Below are 20,796 nucleotides of genomic sequence, written 5' to 3' on the forward strand. Positions count from 1 at the left end.
AGAGTATGTGGTTCTACATGTGAGTGTACCTGTCATCTCAACTGTCTGATAAGGGACTCCTGCAAACGAAACCTGTAACATCACCGTCTGTTCCATTATACAACAGCTGCAATTTCACATGGCGTCATTACAAATGTGTCTCTCACAAGGTATGTTAACGGTTCTGCAGATGTAATTGAGTGAGTGGATGTTTGTGATGTTAGTACAGTCTGTATTGCAATTTTTTTCAGATGTGGGGAAGATGTAGGTGGGTGTACATAGCATATACAGGTTTGTGGGGACTGCATTTCTACATATTCCATATATATGTGTGGGCTCCTTCCCTAATTGACGACCTATTATTTAGTAGACTGAGAAACTATGGTTGTTACGGGCTTATACATTCAGCCATTGTTAATTGGTTTCTATTTAGCATGCAGGTGAGGTTGATACTTCAATACCTCCGGAAATACATCGATGTGGAAGGGAATGTTACTAAATGACAGCTATCTCATGTATTTCTGTCACAGATATTTGCACTCATTGCAGTTGTGTTGGTGACTGAACCTCTTTGGCATGGGGTGCCACCTTTTTAAATGGCCATAGTGGGACATTTGCAGGACACACATCGGTGTTTCCAAGCTGACACATACCCACGGTCAGTACACAGGATAGAACATACTTTTATCCTGACTACATACTTATTCTTGAAGAACTTTAGCTACTTATCATGTTTCATGTAGCATTTACGTATTTTAGATACAGGCATAACTATTTAATGCAACTATTACATAATATATGGGACATAATTATGTCCTACAATCTCGGACATTTTCCCTTTTTAATATTTTTTGTCAGGACACAACTGCCCAGGGAGGGGCTGTCCCTCTTAAAATGGGACAGGTGGTAACATTATGCCTATGGCCAGCTATGACCACACCTACCATACTGATCTACCTCCGAGTTAGCACTAATGGACACATGATGCAAACACACACACACACACACACACACACACACACACACACACACACACACACACACACACACACACACACACACACACACACACACACATTACAGTCCCACAGAAATGTACATGGCACCCTCAACACACACATACACAGACTACAGCAATCACATACACAGTTCAACACAGTACCTACCTGGACCGCAGCACTGGCAGCGATAACTAAATGTCCCTTAACATCGTGATAATATTACTCTCGGTTCCAGTGTTCCGGTACTGTGGTCTTTCGGTCTTTCAGCCTCATGATTACACGTGTCGGTATGTGACACATTCGATAGTTGGCAGTATCCTATTTATTTGTACCTCAGTGGTTGTGTACATGTCATTGACCTATCTATATATTTGCAGATATAGGTGAATACGTATATATCAACTTATATCTCTCTATCACCCTTTATATATATATATATATATATATATATATATATATATATATATATATATATATATATATATATATATATATATATCTATATATATATATATATATATATATATATATATATAGAGAGAGAGTGAGTGAGAGGGAGAACACACCTTTCATTGTGTACATGTCGGTGTATACTGTTTCCTGGACTCCGCACGTTTGTGTTTTAACCTGTCACAATACACACCTGCCGTTGGTACATCTCGAGTAGCTTAGTGTTAGGTGATTGTGTACATGATTGCGTGTTCTACTCCTGGCAGTGGTTGCTCTACCCTTCAAAGCAGGCACTATTAGTACAGGGGTGAATAATGCTAGTTTCACCTGTTCTGGACATCGTTGACCATGATCTGCGTGATATTCAGAAAAGCTTAGCCCTGTTTCACGCATATCCGTATATTCATGTTTAAACAACGTTTACCAGCACTTGCCAATGCATCATCCCGCTGACATGTGCTAAACCTGATCTGATGACCTGCATCCAACATCCATTATTCGTGCCTTTGGTATTACGTAACGTCCCTTGCAGGATGTGGGACGGGGAACATACACGACAGTCAGTGTATTTACCACTTGGGCATCTGGGATTTGTGCACGTGTTATGGTGTTTTGTATGTGGACTGTACTAAGGCTGTTACTGCATACTGCAATCAGATGTGTAACTCAGTAGTTTACATATGGATGAGACCTATTAATGGTATGTCCAAGTGATGTTTAATGGATGTGCTCCAGCACTGGTAATGTATGTCACAGTGAGCCACACACTATAATGTGCTACACCTTCACACAACCATAGGCGGAGCATGCTGGGGTGACAGATACCTGTCATGGGTACTCCCCATGCTTTGCTACTACATTTCTGATTACATTATATGGAGCCCCTCATTACCACACCAGGTAAGCCATGCAGAGTGTGTGGGGAACAGTGATTACACACATGGATCCCGGAATTGCCTCTGCTCCACTGAGGGACAGTTGGTTAATCGATGTGGTGGCAACAGCAGACACTGTTTGCCTCGGTTGATGAATGGCCTCTGACAATCTGGCATGTACCTACCGATGTACCTAGGAACCTATACATACAGTATCAACATATGCTGTTAGATGCGTGTACTGTTCAGGTGTTGACATTCCTTGTTCCAATAGCTGTTGTGTGTGCAATGACTGAGGGCTGCCTATGTAGGATTCACACAGTAGGCCACCTATACATTACACTTTACAGGTGGTCGCGTGTGTGTGCCATCCAGTTTACCATGTGTGCAGGTGGAGAAGTGTGTCAGTCCGTAGGGGCCTACACTGTCAGTGTATGTGCTATATGTTCTCTCTTTGCCAAGGCGTGGGCATATTGGGCATGCCTCCGTCTGCCTACTGGGGCTAGCACAGGGTGTCCGTGGTCTGAATCCCTCTGTGCCTGTGATGGCCTTGGCAACTGCAGTGGGCTGTGAGGGCCTTCACCATTATGTCCCTGCTGCAGCTGTTTCCGCAGGATCATATTATGTAGCATGGCACATACTATGAAGATGTGGGTACACGTGCCTGGAGAGTACTGCAAGGCTCCACCAGATATGTCCAAGCAATGGAACCGTGATTTCAGCATCCCAAACACATGCTCTATGATGATTCTGGTTTGTGCGTGTGCCTCATTATGGCATTCTTGCATGGGTGTGTGTGCATTTCTGATGGGAGTCATCAGCCACGGCTCCAGTGCATAGCCAGCATCCCCCACAAGGTGGCCATGTGGGATGTCCCCACTGACAAATATCTCATACAGCTGTGAGGCATGCCAGATGTGGGAGTCATGGTAGCTTCCAGGGCTGCCGGCACACACATCCATAATAATGCCCTGGGCATTGCAAATGACCTGGCAGTTGATGGAGTGGTATCCCTTGCAGTTTATGTAGCACCTACCATGCTCAAGGTGGTGAGTTGACATGTATGTGCATGCAGTCTATCGCACCCAGTACCTCCAGGTAGTGTGCCACCTGGTGGAAGACACGCATATTGCTGGCCAACTCCTCCTGAGTTCGGGGGAAGTATATATGCTCATTGACATGTGGTAACGTAGCATCCAAGAACTGGTGTAGTACCCTGGATGCTGATGCCTGTGAGATCCCCCATTATATCTCCAATTGGCCTTTGAAAGGTACCTGTGGCTAGTATTTGCAAGCTTACACATACCTTCATGTCAACTGGAATGGGTTCCCCGCTGTTGTTTCTGGATCTCAGGCATGGCCAGCACAGCTCAACTATTTGCTGTAAGATATCCCTGTCCACCCTGTAACGCTCTACTATCCCCAGATCATGTAGCCCCTGGTAGGTTACCCTTGGTCTGAACACTCTTCTTCTCCTCCGGAGCCTGCAGTGGTTGTCAGCATCATCCTCCGCAACACCTTCAGTCTCTAACACATGGTGATGAATCACAGCTATGGCAGCTCCCAACATGTACATTGTAAAAATTCCCCGTCTGTTTACACCAGTGGTGCAGTGTTTGGGAATACACAGGTGTGTGTGAGGTGCCCTCACACTTTATACTATTGTGCTGTGAACACTGAGTATGTCATAGGGTGTGTATGTACCATCGGAGCTACAGGGTATCTTATGTGTTTTACCACAGGTACCGCTATTGAGGTGCCTTTGGTGTTGAATTACATTTGGCTGCCGTGGATTAGCTCTTGCCCTTCCCTTACCATTTCTTAATGTTTCCCCCTCCCATTTTCTGGCATGCATTCAGCAGCCTGCTTTCATTTGTACTTTTCTAAACCTGGCTTATCTTACGACATGTGTTCTATGGCCGATCTACTGCAGGTTTGCTTTGCTCTGCTATAACAGTTCTCTTTTCTTTGCAAGCTGACACCTCCCCTATCCTGTTCGGCAGGTTGCTGCGAGCAGACTTGTCAGCTGCCGTCGATTGCCCACTGTGAGTTAATAGGTGTTAATTGCTCAGTTGTACTCCGATTATCCTACTGCGGCATTTCCTTATTTTCTTCCCCTAACCTTCCTGTTTGAGCTATGGTGCGCAGCGCGTGCATCCACTTACCGGGTTTCGGGCACATTTTCATCCATGTACACATGCGCTTTCGGGCACCATATGTGCTCTCAGCTAAACAATGATATACCTACATCCCCACCCCTATCCTGCGACTTTGCTTAGCAACAGGCAGGCCGGATTTGCATTGCTCCAATGTGCTTACAGCTACAGTGGCACACCCCACTGCTGATGTCATGTATACCTCCAAACCACTCCTCGGTGTTGTAGCGCTGCGCCGTATGGTACATCCTTAGCCCGGCGGGACGTTTGCGATTCACTATTACTTGCCTCATTTGCATTGCATTGCATTGACTACTAATTCATAGTTACCGCGCCAAACACTGTCACAGACCCTTAGCAACCCTTGCAGCTTGGTTGTGGTGTACCATGCATACCATTGAGTATTATGGTGAAATCATGATTTGTATTACATTGCGATTTTTTGACATTTGTCTATATTTTCCTTGTGTTGCCATTTGCGCACACATGCCTTGTAGTTGTACTTTGCGTTACTGTGGACATGACATTAAATGTTGTTTTTAGGTGTTGTGCATCGTTTCTTATGCCATTGGCTGTATATTTAGCCATTGGCATATGTTAACTTAATAATACATGAGTCTGGTCCGCTTTCATAGCTCCGATGTTCTGTTTGGCAAAATGTAAACCATTTTTTTTTGGTTTACATTTCTCTGGGCTTACGCTATGCCTGCACCACTTCATGAATCGCTATGTACCTTCATTTGCATGGTGCAGTACTGCGCAAGGGGTAATTAGCATACCTGTGCCGAGGGCTGCGCAAATATGGCATACAATGGTAGTGCACGTGGAATTGGATCATACCTGAATCGCTCGGTGGCCATAATTGGCATTATACCGCTTACGCTATGCCTGCACCTGGCATAAGCTTCATGGATCCCATGGCTAAGCTGCACTCCCACCCCTTCCAAATCCCTTCTCATGATAGACATATATATCTTGTTCAAATTTGAATAACATTTTCAGGTAAAACATGGCAGCTACACTCTTCACTCATAGCTGCCTCACCTTGCCCTAACTCATTTTAAGAGTTTGAGCAGCAGCCCATGTTAGCTGTAAGACTTTAGTATCCCTGGCTATGAGGCTGTAGTCTTTAAACAGCTAAGACTCTGGCACTTTTATTGACCCCTGCATTGATCTATCGCTAGTGCTCAATTGCTTGTAGCTTGTGATGCACTTGCTTGCTTGCTACTGCTTGCTATAATTTGCTCTAAATGGCAAGTGCCATAACTCATGCCAATCTGATCCTTCTTAATTATCTATTCCTCCCAAAAGTAGACCATAGTAAAGTGTATCTCCCTACCAAAGCTTGAACACTAACAATAAATCTCTCACCAGGTGCTTAATCCTAACCTGAATCTTTGACACCTAACCCTCCAAAAAATTTCCCTTACATTAGCTAAATCTAAAGTTCCCTGCAGCTCTGTAAATGTAAAACTCCACTGCTGATCCTTAAATGTAAAACTCCTTAGGCATTATCCCTAACCTCCCCTCCCACTTCCTAACCCTAAAACTACTTTCCCATTCCTTAAACTGAAATCCCTCTCCTGATCACTGCCTTGAAAGCTAAGCTACGCTCTCACCCCTTCCAGCTCCCTCCCCATGGCTGCCACACCTTGCCTGAACTCTTTATTTGAGTTTGAGAACAAGCAGCAGCACATGTGAGCTACCTGGTGCTGCAGTCCCTGACTGCAAGACTGCAGTCTTCAAGCAGGTGGCACTCAAGCACTTTTTACAGGCCCATTATGCATATATAAACTGGTCAAATGGTCATCTAAATAAATAAGGCTGGGTGGGAAGTTAGAGCAAAAGTCATACCACAGAACAAGAAAATAACTTTGTAGGCAGTACATTCAGGGTAAATCAATATTACCTTTCATTGCCAGGAAATAGGTGCAATAAAATAAGATACTTTTTAGGAAAGCTCTTTTTTATTTCTTATTGAAAGTTCCTTCAAAATATAATATGCTTATGCAAGAAGCATCCTAAACTTCTTTCTTTAAGCCCTCTTTTAAAGTGGTTATCACCTTCCCATGCATGTGTGTTTTATACTGAATTTAATTTCCAGTTATGCTTTAAATGATAACCTTCCTATTTATTTTGTAAAAACTGGGACTGTAAGTGCACTTTTCGATTTCTGAGGTTCACTTGTGTACTCTATCTCTCCATAAAGATGCACCCTGGAAATGATGTAGTACTGTGTTTTAGTTGGTGAGCAACATACAGCAGCAAATGATTCTTTGGAAACAAAAACAAGCCACTTCCTTAGAAGCATAGTCACATAGTTTCAGCACTATATTATGTTATTTATGTATGTATATATAAGGTTGGATGTGTTTGTTGACTAGGGTAGAACAGTGATGCATCCAGACAATATTCCAACTCAGCCCTAGGTTTTCCAACCAAAATCAACAGATAAAACAAAACCTTTCAAACTTACAACCACTTTGAAACTTTACACAATGAGCAATACATACACTGGGGATATGAAACTAAGAGTTAATATAATATAGCAATAACCCACGCCTGGGTGTGGGTAATGCTAAATTTACCCACGGTTGGTGTGGTTTGGTCCCGAGGGTGAAGCCCGAGGGACCAAACAAAGCCAACCGTATGTAAATTTAGCATTACCCACACAGGCGGTTATTGCTATTATAATGACATTATTTAAGAAAAGAAACTATTACTTTTCTTAAATAATGGCATAGTATAATGCCTGTTTGCTGCCCTTCCGCAGATGTCTGGCATCCGCGTAGTTCTGATGTACTGCGCAGTACATCAGAGCTGTGGGCAAAGCAGGAGTAGCAAGATCTCCGCTTTTTTTAGTGTTTCGCTATGTTAAATGAGTTTAACATAGCGAGACAGTTTTAAAATAAGCAACGGAGATGTCCGTTGCTTATTTTAAAACTGTCTCGCTAAGTTAAACTCATTTAACATAGCGAAACACTAAAAAAAGCAACGGAGATCTTGCTTTCTCCGTTGCTTTTTTTTAAAACACTGTTTCGCTATGTTAAATGGGTTTAACATAGCAAGACAGCTTTAAAATAAGCAACAGAGATCTCCATTGCTTATTTTAAAGCTGTCTCGCTATGTTAAACCCATTTAACATAGCGAGACAGTGTTTTAAACGAGTTATACTAATGGAAAAAAGTCCGGGCGACCGGACCTTTTTCCATTAGTATAACTCGATTTACAATGGGCACGCTGGCCAATCAGCGTGCACGTTTTTGGGGGGGGGGGTCATGGTATAATATAGCTGTATTGTCAGAGTAAGCAGTTGCACCTGTAGCATGTAGTTGACAACATGCCCTTCCAGTACATAAGTGTATTGTGTTGCATGGAAATCTAATAACATACACTGATTTAGGAACTGAGGTATTGCACATTCTGCCCATCATGGTGCAGCCTGCTGTAATTCCAGGGAAATGTTCCAGGAGTCATCCTTATCAGTAAGTAAGTGAGTAACTAAATAAATAAGTAAATAAATAAACAGGTGGATTAAAAAAGAACAGAATAACATGATTTTTGTATCAAAACTATATAATTTGATACACCAGTTAATAAGGGGATTATTCCCACCCCCATGATAATTTTGCTACAAAAAAAGTGATAACATAGGTTCATAGGAACATAGGTAAGTACTAGGCATTCAGTCTACAGATCATTTTAAGCCTAGCTCAAAACAAAACACTATGCAAAATTCTCTCTAGCCTCAATAAGGCTAAGACAAGATAGACGGGGAGAATTTGAGATTCCCAAATATCCATATATACGCTGAAGGCAACAAGGATGCTACTCTGCTTGAGATATAATGAAGTTTATTCCAGAGTTTAGGGATACTTTGGGATATGAATCTATTGTGCCATCTATTGTACCAACATGTCTTGTTTATTGCTGATGAAGGCTTAGTTCCTTTAATTGAGTTATTGACATACCATTACTGAAAGCAAGTGTTACAACACAGGGTATTAAGAATGGGTCATTAAGGAAACAGCTATGGTTTACCACAGTCAGGCTTTGTGATTTTAGGTGATTTAGTTTTGCCCATATTGAGGTATAAACCCAAGACTGGTGAGACTGAAAGCATGTTTGAAGCTTATATTACTAAACTCCAGTGAATGTTGTGCTGTGATAATTTTGAACGCATCATTTCAGTGAATAGGTATTAAACTATAACAGCAGTCTGCAAGGTGAAGCCCAAATATTGTAATGAGAAACACCCAAGAAAGGAGAGCAGTGTAATTACAGCATTCACAGGAAAGAAGGGGAAAGGTGACTTCATAACATCACAAGCTTGTTATCTACAGATCAGGTAGTCAGTGTCTTACATATTAGTACTAAGGGCTATACCATAAGTATCCCTATCATCATATGTAATTTAATCATTATATTTATAGTCAAAATATGAGAAATTAGAAGCATAAGATACAACAAACACACTAAGATTTTGTTTTTACAAAAACTGACTACTAGAATTGCACAAAATAGTACTCCCTATAAGGGCAACACCCATTTTAAGATACAGCACTATTTTTACATATTGCTATACATGACATCCCGTTACTATACAGACTTCTGTTACAAAAACTGACTACTAGAATTGCACAAAATAGTACTCCCTATAAGGGCAACACCCATTTTAAGATACAGCACTATTTTTACATATTGCTATACATGACATCCTGTTACTATACAGACTTCTGTGCAAAATTTAATATACAGAGTTTTGATGTACGCATGCTAAGCTATATTATTTGTATCATCTATATTATCATTTTACATGTCACATTTCAGTAAATACATACATATTCCCACAGCTTCATCTAATTAAATACTCATATCTTGAATAAGTATGTTCAACTAAAGGAAATGTGCAATGGTGCATTGTTTCTGAGGGTTTTTCCTTCTAGCATACTATTAGCAAAATTATCATTGAACTAATCTTGCAGAGGAACATCTTACTCTTGGATTGGCTTCTCATCTGCAGACCTATTCTTGCTCATAGACAATGGCACAGAGCATTTCATTTCTGATGCTCAAAATGCTTTAGACACACCTAAATTTAGAGACTCTTAAATGTTATTTGGATTTACTCATTTAAATAAACATTTAACATTTCTTTTATAGGTTTAATGAATAGGGCTTTCAGTTAAATGTGATTTTGGCTTTTCAATGTGAACTGTAACAATGTATGGATAGTAATTTTCTGAGTATGAACAGAATACTTTGAATTCTATTCAAAATTCATCAATATTTCTTTATTCTAGAAAATAAAAAAAGAATGCTCTTGGAGGCTGTCTCACAGAACTTTTGTTTACACTGACAGTGTTGAAATATTTCATGTGAGACAACCGTCATCATCATCATCATCAGCACTCTTTTTCCCATTTTTCTACATGGGGTCAGGGTATCATGTTAACTGTCGCCAACTCTCTCGATTCAGTGCCACACTCCTGCCTTCTTCAGCACTTATGCCTGACTGTCGCAGATCCTCTTTCACACAATCCATCCACCTCTTTGCTGGATGTCCTCACTTCCTCTTACCTTCTTCCTGTTTGTCCCAAATCTTCCTCACCAGATTGTCTTCTGCTTTTCTACACATGTGCCCAAACCACAGTAATCTGTTCTCTTTGATCTTTTCTGCAATTGGAGCTACTTTGGCTTCTGCTCTTATCTCCTCATTTCTTTGTCTGTCCCACAGTGTGCATCCTACCACCTTTGTCAGGCACTTCATTTCCATCACCTCTAGCTTCCTCAACTGTTCTGCCTTTACTGCCCAGGTTTCTGTACCATACAGTAGTAATGGTCGCACCACTGTCTTGTGCACCTTACTTTTCAGCTTCTTTGGCATTCTTCTGTCATAGACTACACCTGACACACTATGCCAGTTGGCTGCAGCCCCTCTGATTCTAGCTTTGACCTCTTCATTCAGACTACCCTTCTCCTCAACTACCCCTCCCAGATACTTGAAGCTATTTATCTGTTTCACTATTTTCCCTTCTATCTCTATTCTCAGCTTCTTCTGATTTCCCCCAATTTGCTGCCATTACCACTGTCTGATCTGTTCTTAGTTTCATCCCATGTGCCTTCAGATTTGCATTCTATTCTCTTATCCTTTGCTGAAGTTCTAGCTCAGTCTGCCTGTACGGCCACATCATCTGCATACAGCAGCTTTGTTGATCTGTCCCCTCCAACTTGTTTGCTAATGTAGTCCATCACAAGTATGAACAGCAGTCGGCTCAGAGCTGAACCCTGATGTACACTCACTCCCAATGGAAACCCTTCTGTGAGGCCAAACACTGTTCATACTTGAGTCATTGGGTCCTTGTACATAGCCTGCACTAATTCTACCAATGTTTCTGAGCTTCAAACCACCACAGTACTGGCCAGATCAGCTTTCTTGGGACCTTGTCATATGCTTTCTCCCAGTCTAGGAATGCCCAGTTGGACTGTCTCCTCATCTCTAGCTTCCAAGTATCTTCCTCAATGCAAACAATGGGTCAGTTGTGCTGCATCCTGATCTGAATCACAATTGCTCATCTCCAATATTACATTATACAACTCTGCATATCCGTTTATCAATCACCCTCTCCAGAACCTTCATGCAACGTGATCGGAGTTTGATACCTCTGTACTGCCAAGAGTTGTGGATGTCCCCTTTGTTCTTGTACACTGGCACGAGTATGCTTATTCTCCAGTTATCTGGGATACGCCTTTCTCTCCACACTGCTATTAGTACCCTCAGGAGCCATTTTTCCCCTATGTCACCCAGTATCTTTATCATATCTGCTGTGACCTCATCTGAGCCTGCTGCTTTCCCCAGCTTCATCTTTCTTAGTGCTGTTCTTTATTTCTTCTAGGGTGGGCTCCACTTCTTCTCTCATTGTAGGCTGTTTCTGGAGCAGTACATCTTCTGTGGGGTTTTCTTCATTCAGAAGCTGCTGGAAATACTCCTTCCATCTGCCTTTGATGTCCTCTGGACTGGTGAGCAGGTTGTTGCTGGCATCCCTTATGAAGGTGTCTGACTATCTTCTTTATCTTTCTGTCTTTGGCTTGCAACCTAATATAGTTTCTTTGTGCCCCTTACTTAGTCACTTTCCAGAAGTTGGGACAGTGCCTCCAATGCCAAATTATTTGCTCTTGCAACTTCTTTCTTAGCTTCTTTGTTAGCAAACCAGTATTCCTTCCTAGCTTGGTCAGTGTTTTCTATCTCCCACTTCTTCCTGCACTCTTTCTTTCTTTTGATGACTTCCTGGACTTCTGCATTCCACCACGAGCATTCTTTATGTACCTTATTTCCATACCTGGCTTGGCCGCATATCTTTATTGTAGTCCTAACACATGCTGTTTTTAGGCACTGCCATTCTTATTCAACTCCACCTATATCCTCCTATTCTTGGGGTGCTAGAGCCCTGAGTAATTCCTTGAACTGTTGTACTTTCCCTCCAGTCAATGTCCAGGTCTTCAGCCAGATCTCTGTTGACCTTAAAGCCTGTTCTGACCACTGCTTGCAGCTGATTGTGGTAACTAGTGGTTTATGCTGTGAGCAGACTGTTTCACTGGGGATGACTTTGTAATCATGGATTCTATCCCAGTGCCTTTTCCTTACAAGGAGGAAGTCTACCTGATTTGCATGTTGACTACTCTTGTATGTGATATTGTGTCTGTCTCTCTTTCTGAACCATGTATTGGCTACTATCAAGCCATTTGCCAGACAGAAGTCTAGAATGGCTTCTCCTTGTTTATTCCTGTTGCCTCACCCATGTGTACCCAGGCAGTCCTCATATCGTGTTCTGTCTGTCCTGATATCAAGTCACCCATTATCAACACTAACTCATGTTGTCCTGCTTTATCTAGTTCATAGGTAGGTACTAGGCTATTGGCCCTAGGGCCTATATAAGCCTAGCCAAATGGTACCCTGGCTTTTGCCACCCAAGAAAACTATTTTACTATACCCCTGTCAAGCAGAGCCACAAAAGTGATCCCCAGGGTGATTTTCCTATCTCCCATCCAATCATAAAGATTTTTCTTGAAGAGTGCTAATGAGGAGCTTTGTTTGATATAGATATGTAGTTTGTTTCAGAGTATGGGAAGTCTCAGGGACAGGAATCTATCCCTCCAGCATGCTCTGTTTATTGTGGTGACAAGGTTTAGGTCCCTAGAGCATGTCGCTTGGAGGGATTAGGATTTCTTTACATAGAAAATGTCCAACAGCTCTGGGTTTGACATAGCTTTGTATGTTAGGCAGAGATCGCCTCTGAGTAGAAGATATGCGACAGAGTATAGCTGGAGTTTTGTAAGGCGGTCAATGTAGGGCATCTGCTTTAGGCCTCTGATTCTTTTAGTGAGGTATTTCTGTGGCCTTTCCAGTTGTTGCAGATGTCTTGAGAGGCACATACCAAATGGGGCGTTGTATTCTATAATGGGTCTAATGAGGGATGAGTACAGTGGGACAATGACCTCCTTTTTTCTAGATGAAAAGCCCTTAGTGATGAGGTGTGCCACATAGAAGGATTTCCTGACTGTTGTGGCAATGTGGTTATCAAAGGTGAGACCACTGTCCACCTGTGTCCCTAAGTCTCTTATTACACTTTCGGTGTTTAGTGTACTGCCACCGATATGGTAATTCACGGATACATGTTTTTTCCCAAAGGGGATAACTATACATTTCTTGGCATTGAGCTTGAGCCCATGGCTCTGGCATCAAGCATCTGTTTCTGTAAGGCTCTTTTGTAGAGTATCCACATCATTTGGGGATTCAGTAATGGCTCCCAGTTTACAGTCATCTGCGAACTTTGTTAGCCAGAGTCCCTTAGTGTTGGCCTGTACTTCAGAGAAGTAGATGCCAAACAAGAGCAGTCCCAGGACTGAACCCTGAGGTACTCCACTTGTCACTTGTCTGGAGATGGATTTGGATTCGGCTACTTTTACAGTGTGGGTTCTATCAGTAAGCCAGTTAGCAACCCATTGGGTGATGTAGGGATTAATGCCCAGCTTAGCAAGTTTATCTATGATTCCAGAGTGGGGGCTGGTGTCAAAGGCCTTGGCAAGGTCTAGATAGGCTGTGTGGACCACCTTACCCTTGTCCATGGCTCTGGACACTGATTCGAGGAAGTCAATCAGATTCAGGAGACAAGATCGGCCCTTCACGAACCCAAACTGGGTGGGGTCTAGTGTTTGAAGGTTGCCAATGTCTTTGTTTATAAGTTCAATGATAATACGCTCCATGGCCTTGCAGATAAGGCTTGTCAGACTGATGGGACAGTAGTTTTCATGATCCAAGGTGGATTCCCCCCTTGTGGAGTGGGATAACTCTAGCTCTGCGCCACTCAGTGGGCATGAAACCTGAGGTGAGGCTATGATTAAACATAACACTTAGGTGAGGAGCCAGTTCATATTGTAGTTCATGTAGTACACAGCCCAGGATGTCATCTGGTCCCATGGATGCTGTATTCTTAGCTTTGGAGTGTGCGTTTTATACCTGTGTGGTCGTTATTACCGGAATTTGGCAATCTTTCATTATTGAGATGGGCCATTTAGGGGGTGAGAGGGGGGTAAAGTTGGTACTGAATCGATCTGCCAGGTTATTGACAATACCCTTGGGATCAGAATATTTAATGCCATTCTGTTTTATTTCAGAGCAGATCTGAGCATTGCCATTTAGATTCTTGACATAGTTATAGAATGCCTTGTGGTTGTCTTTGGAATCTTTGGCAATTTTATTTTCATAACTAGCTTTGGAGGATTTTATGAGGGATCTCAGTTTCTTACTGAGGCTGGTAAGGGATTTTTTTGCATCCTGGGATTTTCCTCTTTTCTGCAACAGTTTCTTCCTTTTGTTGTAAAGTTTGTTTATGGCAGGGGACCACCAGATTGGCTTCCTATTTTTGGATGAGAGCATCTTGGTTCTATTTGGGATGGCACAATTCATGCATGAGTGGATGTGCTCGTGCAGTGCTTTAGTGTAGGATTCAGCAGTTGAACTTTCAGTTCCCGTCGGCATGGGTGTCATGAAGTTTGTCACTTCAGACTTGAGTAGCATGAAGTTGGCTTTGGAGAAGTTTTTTATGGAGGTTTCCTTACTGAGGGGTGGGGGTGGGATGTGGATGTTAAGGGTGATTAGCTTATGGTCAGACCTGACTAACGAGGGGGTGACCATAGGTGTGGAGCATCGATTTTCCATGTTGGTAATGACCAGGTCTAGGATATTGGAGCCCCTGGTGTGAATATGGATTAGTTGATCCAGGGCATTGGAATTTATGAATTCTAAGAACCATTGAGCAAAGGTGTTGGTACATGAGTAATTTTCCCAGTTAATGGCAAGGTAGTTAAAATCACTCAGTATTAGGGTGTTTGGTTCTATCTTAATATTTCCTAGTATGTTTAGAAAGGTGTCAAAGCATTGTGGTTTGTCGATCATGTCATCCCAGGCAGACAGATACTGGATCCCCTTAGAAAAACACCAGAAGCTTAGCCGATTGTTGAAGTCAATCATTTTGTCCTTGTACTGTGGTATCATTCTGGGTGATGGCAGGATGCTACTTAGAGCTAGGGTCATACCTGCCTGGGCTACAAGATCAGAAAGCTCCTCCTTGTCTCTTTTCATGTAGTCCAGGGAGGTACATCTCAGGTCATTCACACCAACATGGACAATGACAGAGTCATATTTGTACTTGCTGTGGAGTGACCTGAATGCATGCATTATATGGTGGATCCTGGCACCTTACAGGCAGCTGACAGTAACTTTCTCCTTGTTTAGCCTGGTGAGTGGAACATCAGTGTGCCTGACTATAGAGTCACCTATGACTAGAGTGTTGGGTATGTTGTTATGCCTTATGGGCTGTGGTTGATTGACACACTGAGTTTGTGGGCTATGTGTCATTTGGGTTGTGTTGGGGGGGGTGGGGGTTGCTTGCGTTTCTGCTTTGGAGGGCCCTGTTGCTTGGGTAGATTTTTTTGAGAGCCTCCACGAATGTAGGTGTGTGTTTTGTGTTTCTATGAGTGTGTTTTAGTGGTGGAGGTTTTGAGGGACTATGTGATGAGTGTGGTGTGGTGCAAGTGTTTAGCTTCTCCTCTTGACTGTCTAGTCCTGTCTTGGGTGAAGAGAGCTTTGCTTCCAGTTTGGTTATATAAGTGCATCTCTCACAGGTTGTAGTGTTAGGTCGTAGGAAGAGAGGGTTGTCTGTGTACATGAGGCAATTGCTGCATTACCCCAAGATGCCCAGATTCATCAGGTAGACAGGAGAAAACACCAGGAGCTGACCCTTAGACATGTCTGGATAGGTGCTTATTTATTAAATTCTAAAACTGTTTCCCTCGAGACAAGTGAGGAAAGTTTAGTGCTGTAGTAATTTATAGCTTATTTAGTGCTTACAATGAGTTGTGAACAAGTGCTGAACTCAAAGAAACAGACTTGAGTACTGAAACTAGAAAACAGGCTAGTTCTAAGAAACAAATTTAAGCTAGAAGGCTTCCCTCCAACACAGAAAGGCTTGGGGGCTCAGAAGCTTACAAACAGTCCTGGATACATCAAATCTGTATCTGGACTAGACAACTTATAGGAAAGGCAGGAGACAAGCTTAGAATTTTTTTATTTTTTTTTGCAAAGTGGAAAGGGGAAAAGGAGGAGCAGAAGCTGACTGGGGTGGCCTTCTCAAATGTTCTCCCTGGAATAGGTAGAATGAGGTAATGACACTAGACTGGGAGGAGTGTCCCAGATCAAATTTACAGTTGGGTGGGCAACTGCAAAGCCAACAACTATAAAAACAGGATACCAAGAGGGAGAGAGTGTGGGAAACAAAAATCAGAACAAACAAACCCAACCAGATGCTTAACAATTGTAGAAAATTCTACTTAATACCTCACACAAAGTGAGTAAAATAAAAGTGCTATAAATACCTCAGAAATAAGCAAAAACGGGATACTTAATGTTATATATCACAGATTAGTTAGCTCAGAGCCCTTCCTCCAACTTCCTCCGATTAGCTCAGTGTGAGGTCATGCACCTGTTGTCTGAATGCACTCTTTTCCTTACGATCACAACCCTGCTGAGTGGCATTATTAATAATGCCCTATCATTACACTGGAGTCTGACTGCCATGAGCCTGTCATTAATTCTGATGATATCCCTTACTGCCTTCTGAAGCTTCTCTCTCACCACAATTCCTACACCATTTCTAGCCTGCCCTTCAACTGAGTAGTAGAATATCCCAAGCCAAGTGGCTTTGCTGCACTGCACTGCCCTTCCATCTCATCTCTTGGATACATAGGATGTCCAGCCTCCTCTGTATCATCATGTCATCCACTTCTAAGCTGCATCCTGTCAGTGAACCTATATTAAGTGCAGCAATTGGTTGGTTTTACATCTAGCTTTCACTCAACAGAGCTATCCCAGGTAAGCCAGGCTGGGCAACTGGACACCAGCCAGCCAATAGCTTATTGACCCAGCAGTGGCAGGCACACACTGGCCAATAGGGGCACATACACCCCTCACACCATTAGAAAGGGTCACTGGCATGGGTCAGAGTAGGCCGGGTCTTCAACCCACTTATCACCAGTAACTATCCATGCCCATTTTGGTGACAATAGTCAACATGACCGAATCACCTATAGCCATACTTTACACTGTTGAGTTGCTAGCCCTGCCAGAAAGCACAGTCTGTGATCCATGTTTGCCTATCTTGAGGATACTGCGCACCACAGTAGATGCCCAAAGCAGTTGGTCTGTACAATTTTTCCCCCTATAGGGCACCACATAGAGTCTGTGCTGCTGCCCACAGCTTCATTCATTGGTGAGTTTGAGATGAAAACATGTTTTTCAGATATGTGACAAACTCCATGGGGACACAGGGAGAACATGCAAACTCCAAACAGGCATTGGTCAGAGGTCAGGATTGAACCTTGTACCTTGTGCATGGGAGGCAAAGACCTTAACCACTAAGCCATCTGGTCTCAGTGTCATGTAAAACAACCCTCTGAATGAAACTGATGACAAGGGAAGTTCCCGTGAATCCAAATAGTCAGGCACAATAACACAAGCCTTACATAATTTTTACAGTTGCAAAATGAAAATGCATACTTTGCAGATGCCCTTTCTAAGGTGAAAACATCCAATAATAAAATATATATAATACTAAACAAATAAAAGAAAAGATTATAGGGAACCTTAAAGGTAGTACACAGCAGTTTGCAAAACTGGTGGTAAATAATACAGCCTTCACTGTCCAGGGTGACATAGCAAACCTACTAGCTGATAAATTTAACTCTAACTTCAACCCCACTCTGCCCACTACCTTCTGTGAAATCTCTTCTAGCATATCCCCCCCCCAACTATCAACAGGGAGCAGGTCCTGGTGGCACTGAGGCCATAAAACTGCTTTAACAGGCGTAGACAAAATCCCTGTTGCCTCCTAAATAGCCTCAAACATGACCTTAAGCAGGACCACTAGAGGCAGTCTTCAACTACAGCCTCAAAACAAGTTAAACCAACTAAAGGAGCAAGCTACCAAACTACTTAAAATCAAAGAGACAATGACAGCAAGACAGGATGTGGTACATAGAGGAAACCAATAAAATCCAAAACCTTTATTGAGTAATACCATTCATTAAGGGCTTTCGCCCTTTTCTTCTAGGATATCATCAGAATAAAAATGTTACGTACAAATTGAACTTAAATATTAGCTTCAGTTAACAATAAAGTGGCCCAAATCTCTTAAAGGGACAGCATACTCCTTTATAAAAACAGTTAATAAGCCATGAAACAGCACTTTAAGTAAAGACGTAGGAATGCAGTGTTTAAAAGTTCTTCACTCCCAACCCAATACTAATAAAATCAAAACATAAATTAAAACATAAAACTATTAAAAAAAGATTTATTAAGTCCACTGAGCATTTCAAAACCAAAATCATTTTGTGAACTCCAGGGGTTAAATACTTCCCTAACACTATAGTCATGATGCTCGTTTTTCAGCGCTGGTTTAATGGAAACATAGTCATTCAATTCTGGATAATTAAAGGCATTAAGCTTAAATTGCCACACCAATTCTTTATAAAGCAAATAATTCTCCCAATCACTGCCTTGCTACCACTGTTTTTTTTTATTTTAAACTCAAAGCAGGTTACATATTGAGTGAATGGACGGCTGCAAAATTCATCCCTCCCCACATGGGTAGACCATCAACCGATTCCAGGAACTACATTAGTCTGACAAGTCTAATATCATGGAAATAATCAATAACAAGGATATTGGCAATCTACAGACACTTAACCCATCCCAGTTTTGCTTTGTAAAGGGAAGGTCTTACCTACTTAACCTGGTACACTTCTTCAAGAGGGTCACCAAGGCTGTGGATGTGGAAAAATGGTTCACACTGCCTATCTCAACATGGCCAAGGTGATCAATACAATACCTCACTCAGGTATTGATGACAAAATCTCAGAAGTAGGCAGAAATCCCTAAATAACTGGTTGGATTTCTTGCAGGCTCACATATAGCACCCAAGAAATCATGTTTGGCAATCTACTTCTTAGAAGTCAAAAATAATGTTGAAGGCCTCTGGCTCAACAAGTTCACAGAAGACTATACATTGGGAGCTATCATAGATCTTCCAACCATATCACAATAAATAAATGATTGGCGCCAGAGCCACGGATTAAAACTCCTTGCAAAGAAATGCATTATAGTGTCCTTTGGGAAGTTGTCCCAAGCTAATTATTCCATTGATAAAACACCTCTAAGAGTTGACTCAATACTTAGGGATTTCAGAATATATGTAGATAATAACTTAGCCTTTGACCAACACATAGCCAGCTTAGAAAGAAAATCATTCTATGTCACCCAATTCATAAACAGGAGTATGGTAACTAAGTCCAAGGAAGTTATAGTACCACTCTACTTTGCCCTTATCAGACCCATCACTGAATACTGGGTCACCTTTGGCATGACCTAATCAGGCATCTCCAACAATTGGAATGCCCTCAAAGGATTCTCATCTGGAGAATCCAGGGTATAAATACCCTCTCATACAGAGATCTCCTTAAGGCCGTATCTCTTTACTCAGTCTACTACAGGTTACTAAGGCATCCTCAGACCTAGCTCTGATGGACCTCTTGCACATCCACAGAACAAACAGCAACAAGAATACTAGATCTTGGCCTTTGTACATTTCTAATTCCTCATTCCTAATTTTAACCCATATATTTCAAAGTTCAAAAATTCCACAGATGTCTAGCATTTCATCAACTGCAAAGATGACAGCAATCTGATTTTTACTTGATGATTATATATATATATATATATATATATATATATATATATATATATATATATATATATATAGGTTTACTATTAAAACATCAAACATCAGAACATAAACCTATCAAAAATGCGGTTTACATGTTTGATGTTCGGAATACAACATAGCGAGAAATAGCGACACTAATGCAAGAGAAGTCGAAATTTGACTTCTGCAGTTTGGTGTCCCCTTTGCAGCAATACGTACAGACCAGATCTGTACTGTACTGCACCCCCCACACCCCCTGCCACTTATATATTCCAACTCCGAGATCGCACTACAGTGTGGAAAAGGGTAAATCTCCTGATCTGCAATGTCCCAGTCTTCAGTCTTACAGAGTTGACATTACCATCTACCAAATGGTTTTCTGCATTCCTAATACCAGTAAACCTATATACATATACATACATATATATATATATATATATATATATATATATATATATATATATATATATATACACACACACACACACACACACACACACACACACACACACACACACACACACACACACACACAGTTTTAACCAGAGATAGTGCATCATGCAGGCTACAGAATCTGTGATCTTGCACTCTGTGTTTCAATCCACATAGACAGGCAAGTATTGCCTCCTGAATCCAATGATTTTGTATGAAAGCATATATGCTCTATCTGGCTCACAATCAGCTTTCAATTTGTCTGTTAATTCATTTTTAATTTTAAAATTATACCTTTACTGCTTCCTGTTCTGTGATACAAAGGGACATGCTGACTTGGTGCTTATCTGGATTTTTGGAAACATCATTTCCAGTGAGGCACAGTTCAATTTTTTGAATCCAGGGTTTACAATCTGCTGATGAGTTCGCATGGAGATTTCATTATACTGGTGACCATCGTGTATTAATTTTGAGTCAAAACTCAAAGAAGAGAACTGTGAAATTGATGATCCAGTTAAAATCAGAAATTAACAGTAAGACTTATACTAAAGTAGTAGTCATTTTTAAAATAAAATATGAACCAGAA

Source organism: Protopterus annectens, chromosome 1.part1 (assembly GCF_019279795.1).
Source record: "Protopterus annectens isolate FY-2018-M chromosome 1.part1, PAN1.0, whole genome shotgun sequence".
Taxonomy (NCBI): domain Eukaryota; kingdom Metazoa; phylum Chordata; order Ceratodontiformes; family Protopteridae; genus Protopterus; species Protopterus annectens.